Source organism: Chiroxiphia lanceolata, chromosome 2 (genome assembly GCF_009829145.1).
Source record: "Chiroxiphia lanceolata isolate bChiLan1 chromosome 2, bChiLan1.pri, whole genome shotgun sequence".
Taxonomy (NCBI): Eukaryota; Metazoa; Chordata; class Aves; order Passeriformes; family Pipridae; genus Chiroxiphia; species Chiroxiphia lanceolata.
The window spans coordinates 66140122-66155882 of NC_045638.1; positions in this window are offsets into that span (position 1 = coordinate 66140122).

Genomic DNA, 15761 nt, shown 5'->3' on the forward strand with positions numbered 1-15761 from the left:
TTGAGTGGCAAGGTTTCTACTTTGTAGGCAGCTGTTGTTAGCATTCAACTCCATGAAACAGAGATCTTTGGGAGTTAAAAAGTTTTATTGCTACTAGAGAGCCTAAGTCCAATTTTGAGCTACTCACAATTATTGTAATGCTATACATTCAGAAGTTCTAAAATGCTCAACATATACAAGTTTTGATTCATTCATGTTTTATTACTTTGTAAATACAACATCAACCATCCCCTGTCCAAGAAACGACGTTCACGGGTGAATAGGCTTTTATCCCCTACAAATAGCTGCTAGTCTAATGATTTTGACCTAGCATTTCAATACAGTCATATTAACTTTTATGTCTCTCTATATGGTATTCATGGGAAAGAATGAATTAATCATTTTAAGGACTATTTTACAGCATTTTTTGAAATAAACTCTCTTTGCAATTGTACGACATGTCTTTTTAAATGCAAATGCAGTGCCACAGTTTCCTAAGAAGTCTTCTGAAGCAATAGAAGTGATCATATGTTGGCATTCTCAGCAGCAGATTCTTGACAAGCTGATTATACCCTCTGTGCTTGCAGCAGTCACAGCCTGTAATAAATAAGAGGCTGCAAATTGTAGGGGCCACTCATTTTCCCATTTCGCTGTCTGCAGGAACTAGTGAAAGCTGAAACTCTTGTATTCTGCCCTTTCATGTCAGTTAAAATAATGACCAAATTTATTTTTTTTCCTAAGTAGAATATAATTGAGAGATAGGTGATGATGCCAGGAAAGTGAGATCATTTAATCAAAGGTCAAATTAGTTTCCCACTCCATACACCCCTCTAATCAAAAGTTCTTTTTTTTCTTTTCTTTTTTTTTTTTTGTTACCTGCATAGAAAATTCTAGGATAGCCTTGCCATCTACTTGTGCTAATCAGACATTTCCCAGTGGTGCTCTGCACAAGACATCCATTTACCTGTTTCTATGACATTTCTGCTTTATTGTTCTTTGTCCAAGGGCATAGACCACAAGAGAAAAAAAATCAAAATACAAACATCTTTTCCTTAATGATATTCCATTATTCCATGTTTCTGCAGTATTATAGGATAGAGGATTTTAAAATTATAAAATAATTAAAGAAAAAATAATTTTCTTTTTTTTACCTATAAAAGCAATATGTTTAATTTTCTACACAAGATAAACAGAGAAAAAGCCCCTTTCCTCTGCAATTTAAAGGATACATGAGTGAAAGATACTTTAGAATCTGTCAAAGGCAGGGTTTGTGTTTTGTAGGCACAGACAGACTGTTGATTGGCACTCTGCTCAATGCTTTTTTCTCCTGAAACAAAATTAGTATTATTCTGGTAAATAATTTATTATTCTATTCCAACATCTGTTTGAATAAATATTTTAAGTATCAATGGATATCCATTAGTGCTACACTGCAGAGTTACCTTTTTTCTTTTTAATTGCTGTTGCTGCGTATTTGGAGTTAATTCTTGTTTACTATTGTTTCGTATCTCTGCTTGTCATGACAGGATTTGGTACTTTCATTCACTGTCCTTTTTAGGGAACATATTTTCATAATTGTTTCTTCTCTTTCTAACACATTAATGCAGGCCCATCATTTTATAAAGTGCCATTAATCAAGCTGTTTTGTGAGATCCAAATGAAAGGATGGATGCCTAAACAGAACAAATTCGCATCAAAAGCAACTGAAGCTCTGCATTAAAAACTTTCATCCCCAGACAGGCATCCTTGGAATGCAGAGGAGTTACAAAATACAAAATCCAGATTAAAAAAAGAAACTGTGAACTGGATACAGTCAATCTAATATAATTGGCTGCACATCAGAGGGCCACACTGATAAAAAAAATTATAAAATTTAAATCAGATTATTTAATTTTGTTTATCATCTCCAAGAAAGATGAAAGATTGAAAAGTAAAACACATACTCTAAAAGATATTTGAACATAGAGCAGGGAATTTCATACAGGAAAACCAAACACAGACTCTTTTTAGGTATTTCAGTTGCAATATTTCCACTTCAGTCATAGGCATAGATCTCAAAAGAATAATCACACAGAATTAATCATTGTCACCCAAGCAGAATTTGTAATTTCATTTCAGAGTTGCAGGATTCTTAACAGCAGGACTTTGACATCTGAAGTGTTTACTCTACAATTAAAAGTTTTTGAGGAAAAACAAGGCAATTCTAGGCATAAGCTACTCTAATACATATCTAGGCCCTGCAGTTTGAAAGGAACTCTAGAGTAGGTATTCATATGCAATGTACACTTTCATAAGTCAAAAATCTTCAGACCTACTGCTCACAGAGAGTGTATGCACAACAACACTGTTTCTTGATATATTCATTTAAACTCACTTGTAGCCTCGTTGTATAGCTTGATTTGTGGTTGGCCTCAGAACTGGTGGGAGATTAAGACAAAAGTCTTGAAAAACATCTTGGATGGCATTCATCTGTCTAAAAAAAGAAAGACCTGTTCTTAGTGAGATTTCATAAGGTATCTGAGACATCTGTAAGGGACTGGACAACATGGTATAAATACCACAAAACAGGAATCTTCTTGAAACCAGATGGAGGCTGAGACAGATGTGCTAAATTTAATGTCATTAGACATTGTTCAGATGTGTAAAAGCAGTTACACCACTTGTCTATATTATATATAAAGCTGTAAAAACAAGTCAAACATACTTATGAAACGTCCTGTCATGGCTTCACTTCAAAGTGACAATGAAAAACTGGACTGAAATTGAAGTTTTAATTTAATTATCTTTCTTTTTAGGATGGTAGTTTAAAAGCAAACTTTACATTCAAGAACAGGTGTTTTTCTGATAACATTTTATATATTATCTGATAAACCTCCTGCGGTCTATGTGGTAGATATACTACTTGAATAAGTTTTTTCAAGTATGTTCTTTGGCTGATTAAAAAAAAAAATTTAAGCCCACTATACAAATTCTCATTAATTGTCAGAAGAGACAATTTTCTTGGAGCAAGTGACTGTCTTTTCTAAGAGTTTTAAGGATGAAGATGTGAAAAGAACAAGAAAAAAAGTTCCATTACAAAAAGATGTAATTACTATAATAAAAACTTCCTTGAGATATGTCAAACTGCTTGTTTAAAAATAGTTTATGATACCCCTAGAGAAAGCAAGAAATATATGAGGAGTTTTTTCACCAATTATAAACAAAATGAATAATTGGACAGTTACCTTTCTGAACGTTGCAAAATTATTTAGTTACAGTGTGCTTGATTGTAGAGCATTCTTATTGGCTAATTTGATTATTTTGAACAAAATTCCTGTTTCATTCTCTGTCATCTGCTATACAATAGCTCTCTGTCATCTGCTATACAATGAATAGTTTGATTCTCAGATGAGATACTGATTACAAACTCATTATTTGCAATTCGATTTAATTTCTTACAAGTTAAGTATGTTAAAATAATATGATTTATTAATTTGGAAACAGAGGAGCTTTCATGGACTCATTTATATTTGTTTTATAGCTCATTCATTAAAAGAAAAATGGATGAAACAAATGAGATAGTACTTTCCTCCTGCATTTCATAATTTATTTCACACACCATTATGCTTCACACCTTCTGTTCAGGCTTGGTTTATGTCTTTGTTTGCCCCTTTAAGTCTCATTTCTTTCACATATGTTTTTAGACTTCTTGAGATTATTTTATATTGATTTTACCCCAAATATTTTGCCTGATACCTCTCAAGATAATGCTTTTTCATCTCATGATGGGGACTTAAAATCACCCTGTTATCAATAAATGTAAGGAACTTTATCCACTTTGTCTTCCAGCTGGTAGATCTTTACCTGTTAGCAGAGAGGGGGTTTTAATTCCCCAAGTAGAAGTGGATTTCAGATCATGTTATCATTTTTATTGTTTCTTTTTTTAAGTTTGCCTTGTGCTTCCCAGGAGACATTCAGGTGCTCCTATTGCTTTATACATTTCAAGAGTTTCTATCATCATAAAAATCCATTAGCACCAACTACATCACTGTCATTAAGCAAGGTACTAAAGATTAGCCACAAAATGAAACCCTTGAGTACTCTACTAGTAATCTCTCTATCACATGATAATCCTTTATTCAGCTTTCAATGCATGCACTAACCACCAGCTTCAGTGAAGATTTTCCATGGGGTACCATATCAAGTGTTTTACAGAAGTCAAGGTAGATTAGATCTACCACAACTCTTTTGTCTATAAAAACAGGTCATTTTGTTAAAGAAAATATTTATTAGTCTGACATAATCTGTCTTTCCTAACCCCTTGCTTTGATTTATCCACTTTCCATTCATCTCAATTTATTTAATTATTGTTTCTTTCATAATTTGTTTTGCTATTTGTGGCCTCCCATAGAGGTCAGGCTCTATAATTGTCCAGTTTAATTTTAAATTTTGTTTTTGGAGTCATTGTAGTCTATTCCTGTAAGCTGAAACTTTGTGCTGGTTGTAAATGGTAAATTTGGGTAGCAGTGGTCTACAGCATTGACCTCTGTGAGAAGAGACAAGGATCTGTCCTGTGCTGGACACAACCATTCCCAACTGGCTTCATTGGACCCACCACAGAACACAGCTGAGTGCATCAGTAAAGATGGCTGTGTCTTTGTGAAAACATATGTAAGAAAGGGTAAAAAAAAAATTGTAAAAAGTGAGGAGGAGGGAACAACTAAGGGAACAGTAGAGGAAATGAGGGAATAACAAGGTCAGAGAATGCACTCCATGGCAGAGTAATTACCCATGTGGAGGTACCATGCCCCTGAAGGACCTCTGCTGGAGCACATGAAAAGAGTGAGAGACAAGGAGCAGAAGAGAGAAGGAAGAAGGAGAGGAATTCATTGAGCCTGAGAAAGGGAGAGGAGAGATATTTTAATGTTTGTCATTTCTGTGGTTTGGACATTAATGTAGCCTGACAACAGCTTATTGACAAAGGTTTATTGAGGCAGTAGGTAAGATGAACAGCAATGTGCCCATATAGAAACTCACCAAATTGCTGATAACGAACATAGATCATAGGTGATGCCGTGGCTTTGGCACACTGTCAGGAACACTTGGTGTCCATGGCATCTGACAGCACCAGTCAATCGTGCAAATTACTTTTGAATGCAGGTAAGATCCATGCTGCCCCTTGGCTCACCAGCAGTAGTGTGATTTGAGAGCCCCACACATGACACTTGGACGGCAACCAGGCCATGCTGCCATGTTGGTCAGGGGGCAGGGTGTCAGTTTGCCAATAACTAAATCAGTAATTAAATATTTATACTAAATACAGATAAATGAAGCTAAATTTCCACAGCCAAGTCTGTTCTGCCCAAAATAGTGCTTGACAAGTCATATCCCTATTTTTATTTAAATCTGTAACTTTTCTTAGTCTTCCTCTTTCCTATTTTTTTCCTCTGTCCCACTGGGACAAGGAGACATGACACAGTGCCTGCGTGGGTGCTTGGATGTTAACTGGTACCAACCTACCACAGGTTTATTAATGATATTGGCTATGAGACCTGCAATTCAACCTGTTAGTTCTTCCCAGAACTGTTGAGACAGATCTGATCAGGATCAGGGCTACAAAGATGGGGAAGGGCCTAGGAGGAAAACCATACTAGAAGTCGTTGAGATCACTTGGCTGGAGAAGAGAAGACAGAGGGGAGACATCCTACCAGTCTACAATTTCCTTATGAGGGGAAGCAGAGATGCAGGTACTGATGTCTTCTCTCTGGTGACCAGTGACAGGACCCAAGGGAATGATCTGAAGGATTTTTTAGGAATAAAGCTATCAAGGTAACAAATACTGTCCTAAGTGATATATGGATAAAATATTCACTGAAAAGAGATGTGAAATCAAACATTTAAATTATATGAAACCGTAAAGGTAGAAGACCTTCCGGAAAAATTATGGTGAGGAGAACAGAGCTTGTTTCGTTTAAGAGAGCTTTCCTGTCTAGGAGAGGCATCTTTCTCCAGAGACAGATTTTCTACCTCCTGCATTCCAGAGAAACTCTCCCTGGTATGAGAAAAAGATGAGTCTGCAGACATGTCAAAGGTCCCACACGGAGGTGGGGTGGGGGCGGGGGGCAAGGAATTATAAAAACCCTGAGAAGAGCAGAGGGCATGTCTTTCTCAGGCCTGGTGTTTCAAGCAACGTTGGGATTAATGTTCTTTTAAGTCCAGTGTTCTCAACTTTGGAAATAAACAATCCTTCTACTGCCTGGCATTTTGGGCATATCTGCATGTTATCTTACTTCACAGAAACTAAAAGTGAATTTACGCACAACTCTGCAGACTGATTCATGCAGAGGTTATTGAAAAGGTATGCCATATAGCATACATGACTACAGTTAACATTATGGGGTTTGTTTGCAAACATTATTTTATTTTTGTTTCTCAAATGAATGGGGACTTTGTAACAAATACAAATATTTGAGTGCAATCTGAACACATGCTATTTCTTTCATATTAGGAAAACCACATAAGCAAATGTGTTAAAGCTCAGCTTGGCAAAGAAAGAGGTAGGTTAGGGAATGTGAAAATAATATTTACTGGAGGGACAAGATATTTTTTAAAAACAGCTGTTAAGTGCATCAAAAAAGTAGTTTGGGACTCTCTTTGACACAATCCCAACAGCATGATTTTGTTGATTTACAGTGCACTGTCAGGATTACACAAACATTTCTTTAATTTATTTTCCCTCTTCGCATATTCCCTCTATGCTCACTAATTGCCCTAGGAAGGAAAAGCAATAGAGACTTCACTTGTTTTTGAGAGCACACATATTTAGACAGATGTTGAACTTTTAAAGGAAAGTAAAATGCTTTCCAGGTTTCTCTCACTCTAGAGAGACCTAGATTAGAGGGTTTGGTAGTGACCAATTGTATGAAGTTTATAAAAAACAAGTACCGGATTGTGCATCAGGGACAGGGCAACCCTGGATACACATAGAGGAGGCATCAGGCAAAGCATCACCAGCCGGTCAAGGGAGGGGCCTCACCTTGAATATTGTGTGCAGTTTTGGGCACTGCAATGTAAGAAAGATATTAAGCTATTAGAGTGCATTCAAAGGAGGGCAACAGGATCATGAAGAGCCTTGAGGGGAAGCCATATGAGGAGCAACTGAGGTCACTTGGTCTGTTCAGCCTGGAGAAGAGAACACTGAGGGGAGACCTCATTGCAGTCTACAACTTCCTCATGAGAGCAAGAGGACGGAGACGCAGTGATCTCTTCTCTGTGGTGATCAGTGACAGGACCCAAGAGAATGGTCTAAAGTTGTATGAGGGAATATTTAGACCAGATATTAGGAAAAGGTTCTTCACCCAGAGAGTAGCTGGGCACTGAAATGGGCTCCAAAAGGAAATGGTCACAGCACCAATCCTGACAGGGTTCAAGAAGTGCTCGGACAACGCTCTCAGGCACATAACACGATTTTTGGGGCTCTCCTGTGCAGAGATAGGAGCTGGACTCTACGATCTTTTTGGTTCCCTACCAACTCAAAATACTGAATTGTTCTATGAAAATATTCTCCTTAAAAATGCAAATAATTTTCAAGCATGTGTGCAACATTTCACTATTAAATCATATTGATGGAAAACCATCTGGCTAAAATGACATAGAATCATAGGCTATGATCTTGAATAGTTTCAAACAAAATGCACTTCCATTTTACTTTTGTCTGATAGGTTCTGTGATACTTCATCATAAGTCATATGGATGATTATTAAAAACTGTTTCAAAGTTTGGTTTTCTTCATGGTTACTTGGCAAAAGCTCACCAGTTTATGTTAATTACATACTTATAGAATTAGTAAGAAGTATCTTCTGGGTTCTGGCTTGTGAAATACAATCTATACTTCATTATATAGGATAATGAAACAAGGAAAAAAATTATTATCCTTTTCCTAATTTGGAAAATCCTATTGTCAAAAAACCTGTCATAAAAAATTACTGAAAGATCAAAGCAATTTAGACAAAGTATAGGAAATGCAAAATAGAGGTTAATGTTGCCTTATTTGGTCCATTATCTCACTTGCTGAGTTTGATTCATTTATTCCTAGTAAATGAACAAACAACACCTTCTAATCCCAACGGCTCAGATAGAAAATCGTCCATGCATGCTAGGTTTATCCAAGTGGACAAAAGTACACAGATGAATAGTATGTAAGAATAGCCCAAAGGTATATACAGTGCCATTTCTCTATAGCAAATACAAAATTATAATGGTAGTCTTTTTTTTTCTATAGCAAAGGATGCTTCTTACTTTCTTTGGTACAAGTTATACCATCTTAACACATATGTTTGATCTGTAGCTGAAAATTATTTCCCAATCCCTGTAATTTCTAAATAAATTTGCTTCTCAGATACACTGGGAAAAAAGGACAGCAAGGCCTGATTTTGAATAGCCAAAGTAGGAAAACACTGACTGTGGTGGAAAGATAAGCCAGGAAAATCGTTGTTGTGAGTGGGAAGGAAAAGGGTCTCAGCAGTGTACTTGACTTTATGCTGCAAAGAAAGAGGTTCAGTGGCAACCACAGAGCTGGTCCCAAACACTGTCTTCTGCTGTTGATTGCCAAAACAAGTGTGCATCTTCACCAGGAAAAAAAAAATGTTTGTCATTTCTCAGTACATTTCCCCATTGTTAACATAGCAGAAGATTCAAGATTATACTAACAGGAGGTAAGGTGCTGGGAATCTTCAGGTTGGATATATTTCCCTTTTGAGTTTATTCATCATGTAGAAACCAGATAACCTTCGTTTTGACACTGTCTTAAAGAGGGACACACTTTCAGGGTATGCAGGATGTGGGCACACTGGCTCTAGAAACTTGTTAAATCATTACTGAGACTGAAAGCATGATCATTCCAGAAAAAAATTTACAGCTACTTTCTGATGTGTAGAACAAAAGCCTTTCTAGCGTAACAGATTCGTAGCTGAAAGAGCTTGCACATCATATCATCTTTCAGCTTAATATGCCATTGCCCTATCTTCATTAAGAGAAATGAAGATGTGAGGTAGTGTCAGATTTGTGAAGACCCTGTGAAGTTGTCTATCTTAAAAAAAGGAAACATGTAAAGAAGGAATTTAATGAGAATTTCATACTCTCTTGAATTTTTCCATGAAAATACATAAAGTTTTGAGATGACAGTTTTCATTTTACCATATTTATTACTTAGAAAGAAAGCTTTATCACTCAGATCTGGAGGAATACACCTTTATTTAATGATGGGGAATGTTTTTTTAGATAACAGTCTCTTCCTATATTTGACGTGCCTTTTATTGCCGTATACTGCTCTGTAGGTGTCAAGACCATAGTAGTACATTTATTTTACTTCAATCTTTTAGCTCTACAGTGTAATTATTTATTAATTAGATAGTACCTAAAAGTCTTTGGCATTTGGAAACTAACACTACACATTAAATATTCTTCACCAAGATGATAATAGCATAACTTTAGGAAAGTTAGTCTGACATTTAGTATTGGCACATTAATGGAATACTCATACACTATTTGATTGATAAAGAATTAAAAGAATATAATTAGTCCCTGCCAGTTTGATATAACAGAAAATAGACCTTGCAAAAAAAAATGTGAATTAATTCTCCAAGCACATTAGAATGTTGGATGATAAATCCACTTTATTCTTTTAATTGAGGAGTGCTAAACTGTAAAAAATAAAACTGTAGAATAAAGATAATACCTCCACTTAAAGAATTAAGAAATGGATAAGTGAGTTACCAGAAGTGATTATCCACGTAAATCAACAGTATGTGGTTATGTTTTAAATAATATTCATCTCTGAGATTGATAATGTGGTTAATATTATATAATATATAATATAATATAATACAATATAATATAATATAATATATATGTTTCATATATGTTATTGTCTATTTTATTATATTATTATTATAAAATATTAATATAGTATATTCTACATGTTACCTGAATATATACAGTATCTACTCTGATCCAAATTTTAGTCATTAGCTGAATAAATAACAGTCTGTAGTGGTAATATTTTCAAATGAAAAAAATATCGGTAAATACTGACCAGAATGGACAGTTATACTGAGGACTTGGATCCCACATTAACCTGTATACTGTTAAATAAAATATTATAGAAACAGAATTGTTAGTGCATAATTAGACACATCATAACCTGACTTATGAGAAAGTGTTTCTGAGACAGTATTGAGGATAGTAATGGTGAGACACATATCTCTGTATAGCATTCTGCAATCATGTTGTACTTAGAAAAATGTTTTCTCATAAATTGCTTTAATCCTTGGCATTATACATGGAGGGAGTATAGAGTAGGAATTTGGGTATATGGAACAGGATTTTACATTTTCTTTCATACAGCACTATGGTTAGTACTGAAATATTGCTCAGTCTTCTAATAACCACCTTTTTGGAGTTGTTAAATATAAAAAGTGATGCCCTGCTTACTCTTCTTACAGAAAACTATGCTGGAAGTGCTGGCAAGCACTTTTTTTCAAAATTTGGGACACTGACTGTGCATATGAGGTGAAGCAGATCTTAGCAAGAAAAACAAGTTTACCTTGCTCTTTACAATCGAGAAGGGTTTTTTTTCAGAAAAGTATAGTTAAAAAATAAGCCAATTCAATATATGAAAAGAAGACTAAGATTACTTATTTATTGTTTATGTAATCCTTAGAAGAAAAACAGTAATTTATAAAAGTCTCTTCAGCTTAGAAGAGAAAGGAACATCAAGTAGAAATCAACAGAAGCTGAAGCCAAGCAAATTCATTAAGGGATGAGACCTAAATATCAAGGAGTGAAGATAATTAAACAGTGGAAAAACATTACTTAAGTCTAGTTAAATAGCGTACATTTTTAGTCAGACACAAGTATTGACTTTGATGCAATCTTGACTTTGGCATGACTGCATGAAATGCAAAAAATGTAATCTGTAATACACAGCAGGAGAGAGAAGCCGATCAGATGGTCCTAGTTAACATTTTATAGAATTATTTTATCTTTCAGTAATCTCAACTGATAACTAATTTTAACTGACCATTATTCATTCCTAAGAGGGAAAAAGAATTCTTAACTGAAACATAGAATGTTTTCAGTTCATTTTATTGTTTTAGGTTTTTTGCTTTTTTTTTTAATTATTATTTTATTCTGTTGGTATCTTATAAATTTTCTGATAGGCTTTACAGAAATGTTCACAAAAACACTTGTTGAAGAAATACTACGTAAATTTCTTTAAAAAATCCATTTCCGTGTCATGAGGGATTTATAATTGGCTGCATTAAAGCTTGTAATAATTCTGATTTTAAATAGCTTAAATTGTTTCCCCTGGTTTTAGCATCAGGACAGTCAACATATTTTGCAACCAACATATTCCAGATTAAATATGTAGCTATTTACATTCATAATTTCATAAATAAAATCTTATTTAAATGAGTATAAATTCTGTGTTGTTTATGGAACTACATCTGTTGAAACTTATTCTCAGTTCATTCAGAAGCGAAGGAGGAAATAGATGGTGACCCTACAAGTTCCCCTGCCACTACATGTGCCAATAGCATAGAATCACAGAATCATAGAATGACCTGATCTTGAAGGGATGTTAAAGATCATCTAGTTCCAACCCCCTTGCCAAGGGCAGGGACACCTTCCACTAGACCAGGTTTCTCAAAGCCTCATCCGACTTGGTCTTCAACTCTTCCGGGGATGAAGCATCCACAACTTCTTTGGGCAGCCTGTTCCAGTGTCTCATCACAACCACATTAAAGATTTTCTTCCTGGCATCTTAATTTAAACCTACTCTCTTTCAGCTTAGAGCCATTCCGCCTTGTCCTGTCACCACACACCCTTGCAAAAAGTCTCTCTCCATCTCTTTTGTAGGCTCCCTTCAGGTATTGGAAGTCTACAATTAGGTCACCCCCAAAGCTTCTTTTCAAGCTGAATAATCCCAGTTCTCTCACCCTTTCCTCCTGGAAGAGGTGCTCCATCGCTCTAATCATTCTGGTGACCCTCCTCTGGACTCATTCCAACAGGTCTATGTCCTTCCTGTGATGAGGACCCCAGAGCTGGATGCAGCACTGCAGGTGTGGTCTCACAAGAGTGAAAGGACAGAATCACCTCTCTCGACCTGCTGACCATACTCATTTTGATGCAGCCCAGGATGTAGTTGGCTTTCTGGGCTCCAAACACACACTGCTATATTTGATGGTTTGCTTAAAGAGTCAGATTTACCCACTGCTAACCATGTTCCCTCTCTTAAAACTGTTTTTTTTCTGCTTAATTAATGCGGTTTCTGTTTCACTGATGTTAGACCATACAGTACACTATCACAAGGATACGCACATCCAGACGTAATGAACCTGATTCCTGGTGACCACTGGAGAAATTAACTTGTGTTCTCTCTTCTGAAATGGTTATCTGAATTAAAGAAGACAATTATTCAGAAATTCACAGATGCTATATTTGGTAACAGTAATTAATCCTTTAAAACTCTTGAAGCAGTCACAATAACAAATAATCAAACATAATCTGACCAGCAGAAGTTTTTAAAAATAGCTTTCTTTCTTTCTTGTGAATGGAAGAAAGGTATTTTATTGCATGTAATTATTATATTGTTTATATCCATTTTAAAGGCCTGACATATTCACAGAACTTTGAAGGCTTTATGATTTTGTATTTCTGACCTTATGTATATGTACATGTATATGCATATGTATATATATCTTTTGCTTTTGAGACAGTTCATTGTTAAAAATTTCCTTGTGTGTTGTTTTTTTTTTAAGCGACATTTAAACTCTAATTTGTTCCAGAGTAAAATTTGAAAACTTTTCTTTTACCCTCAGTGTTCTGTTGCAATATTTGTATTCTATGATGTCTTTAAGAAATCAATTTGCTGCTTTAGGCAACAGTCAGAAAATCCTGATACACTTGCCATTTTCATTTTTATAAATTTACTTCATATTTTAAAACCACTTTCTCTTCCCCACATTCCTAAAAGCAAGCTGACTTTTTTTATCACCACTTTATACCTAGGAACTCTTGCCTTGAAGGAAATAATCCCTTCACTTTCTCTTACGAGTTAGTAACCAACATCAAATTAGAATTCACCATTCTGAGTTCCACATTCTAAACAATGTCATCTTGTTATTTCTTTGAACAGTATTATGGAAAGATGAAGTGAGGAAGAATATTTGAGGTTTCATATAATTTTCAGACTCTTGTTGTTGATCAGATCCACTACCTGAATTTTATTCTGTGAAGTTCAAAACATTGTTTTCATGTGGGTATTTTCATACCATTCCTTCTAATTCTTTCTGTAATATTTCCATTCTTCACATTATCAGATCACCTTGTCTTTATATCTTAACCAAGCTAGACATTTGTAGTTTCAAAAGCTTTTTTCTCCAGAAGTGAATTTTGGGAAGCCTTTAATCAACTTTGTTATCTTTCTTTGCATCCTAATCAGTTTCCTGATCGTTAAGTGAAAATGAATATGCACCACCACACACAGTATTAAGTTGGCAGGAAGGAATGAAAGTTAGACAGATCTTAAGTAACAGTGTGGTTTTGTAATATATAGTCAGAATGGCTAATGTTATATATCTCGGAGAAAATAAAGGACCAATGAAATGCTGAATTCATTGACTTCCACATCAAAATATTCATTTAGTTCAGTGGGGCCAAAATTTATCTGATATATCAGCTTGTAAGGATGTGTGGATCTGTTCTATCAGGTTACTACATGTCATGGTTTAGGAATGGTATTCCTCAATTTAGTGTTCCCACTAAATTACTACAAACCAGGTGTCACTTGCTCACTCACCCCTCCCACTCCTCCTGTGGTGGGATGGAGAGAAGAATTGGAGGCATAGAAGGTAAAGATCACAGGTTAAGATAAGAACAATTTACTGAAAACTGCAAATAAATAAGACAATGAACAGCAACAGTAAAATATTAACTCATACAGAGTGTATAAGAAAAAAGATAAACCATTCTACATGTGTTTATTCACCCACCATGGAAAACCCCTGACAATACCCAACCCTTCCCTCTGTCATGCTACCCCAACCCTTTTCCCTGTCCCCAGAAAAGGACGTGAGGTGGTATAGAATAACCTCCAGGTCCTAGCCATGCTCCATCCTGGCTACTGCAAAATTAACCTTGTCCTGGACAGAACCGGGCTGGCATGTTAAGGTTATTCAGCATAGGAGACAAAGACAAGAGACATGAACAGTAATAAATTAAGCACACACAGAGATAGAGATATTCACACTATTTGCATCCCTCCCCAAAGGAATTCTTGTCCGAGCCCAATTCATTGTATCTTATTTTTGGTTTTCCAATCACTGCTCGTGTGCATTCAGGAAAATTAACTGCCTATTTGTGATCCTCTCTTTTTATCATTTAAGTGTCTCCTACTTGTACTATGTCTTTGATCTTTTTTGGTCCAATTGGTCAAAAACTGAGTCAACTGTTAACCCAGGACTACCAAGTCCACCTCTAAACTATATCCCCAATTGTCACATGCACATGCTTTTTGAACGTTTACAGGAATAGTGATTCCACCACTTCTCTGGAAGCCTATTCCAGTGCATGACCACACTTCAGTGATGGAATTTTTCCTATTGTTCAACCTAAACTTCCCCTGACATAACTTGAGACCTTTCCTCAGGTCCTGTCACTTGTTGCCTGGGAGAAGAGACCAACTTCCACCTCATTACAATCTCCTTTCAGGGAGGAGTAGAGAGTGATAAGGTCTCCTTTAACCCTCCTTTTCTCCAGGCTAAACTTACCAGTGATTCCACTTCTGTGAAATTTTTTTTGTACCTCCTGGTCAGAAAGAGTAAGCACAAAGCTTAAGTCAAATTTCTGGGAACTATTCATGGTTAGGGTATGGATAGTTTTATTAAATACCTTTTTTATTCTAAGTTAAGCAAAATTAATGTAATATTTCATGAAAATACTAGATTAAAACTGCAGTTGAGGAGATGTATGCTTCATGGCTTTAGACAAAAATTAAGCATATGTGCCACCATTTTAAATCACACAAGACTGCTGCTAGTGCACATGAGTACTAGAACTTGTTTCAGTTGTACCCCTTTCTTTTAATCTGATAAATATTTCATTTATCCATGTAATGTGAAACAGCTCTAACAGCAAAGAACAATAGGGTTCTTTTTTTCAAAATTATGGTAACCTGAAGTTTATGGTTCTCATGAGAGTTCCTCAGACATCGTCAGAGGAAGACCTATGCAGAGTGTTTGCATTCTCCCCATATCGTTTATTTGTGGGAAGATCCTTAGGAGTATAGCACTATGTTAGCCCCATTCTCTGAAAACTCTTAAGGATAATCCTCATATAGTAGTGCTATTCTAAGCCCTTGTAATTACCCTAGGAAGTACTGAAGGACACACATACATACATGGTATTATAAGGATGTCATAATGCAATTTGAGATGGAGGAAGTTTTTTTCAGAATATAAAAAAAATTTTAGTGAACCTTTTTTTTTGTGTGTGTGTGCAACATTTTTAATTTGGGAACTCAGGAATTTACCAAATGAAAGATACCATAGTGAGGAAAACAAATGTCTCACCATGTCTTATATCTCAGTGAGTAACAGTATTTACTCACATGCTGTTTCAAAAGTGCAGTGCTATCCTAATAAACCTATCTGCACACATATTTTTCATCAGTTTACTTTTGCTAAGGAACATAGTCTAGATATTTCCAGGAGCTTCATACCAGTCTGCTTGCCAAGTAAGAT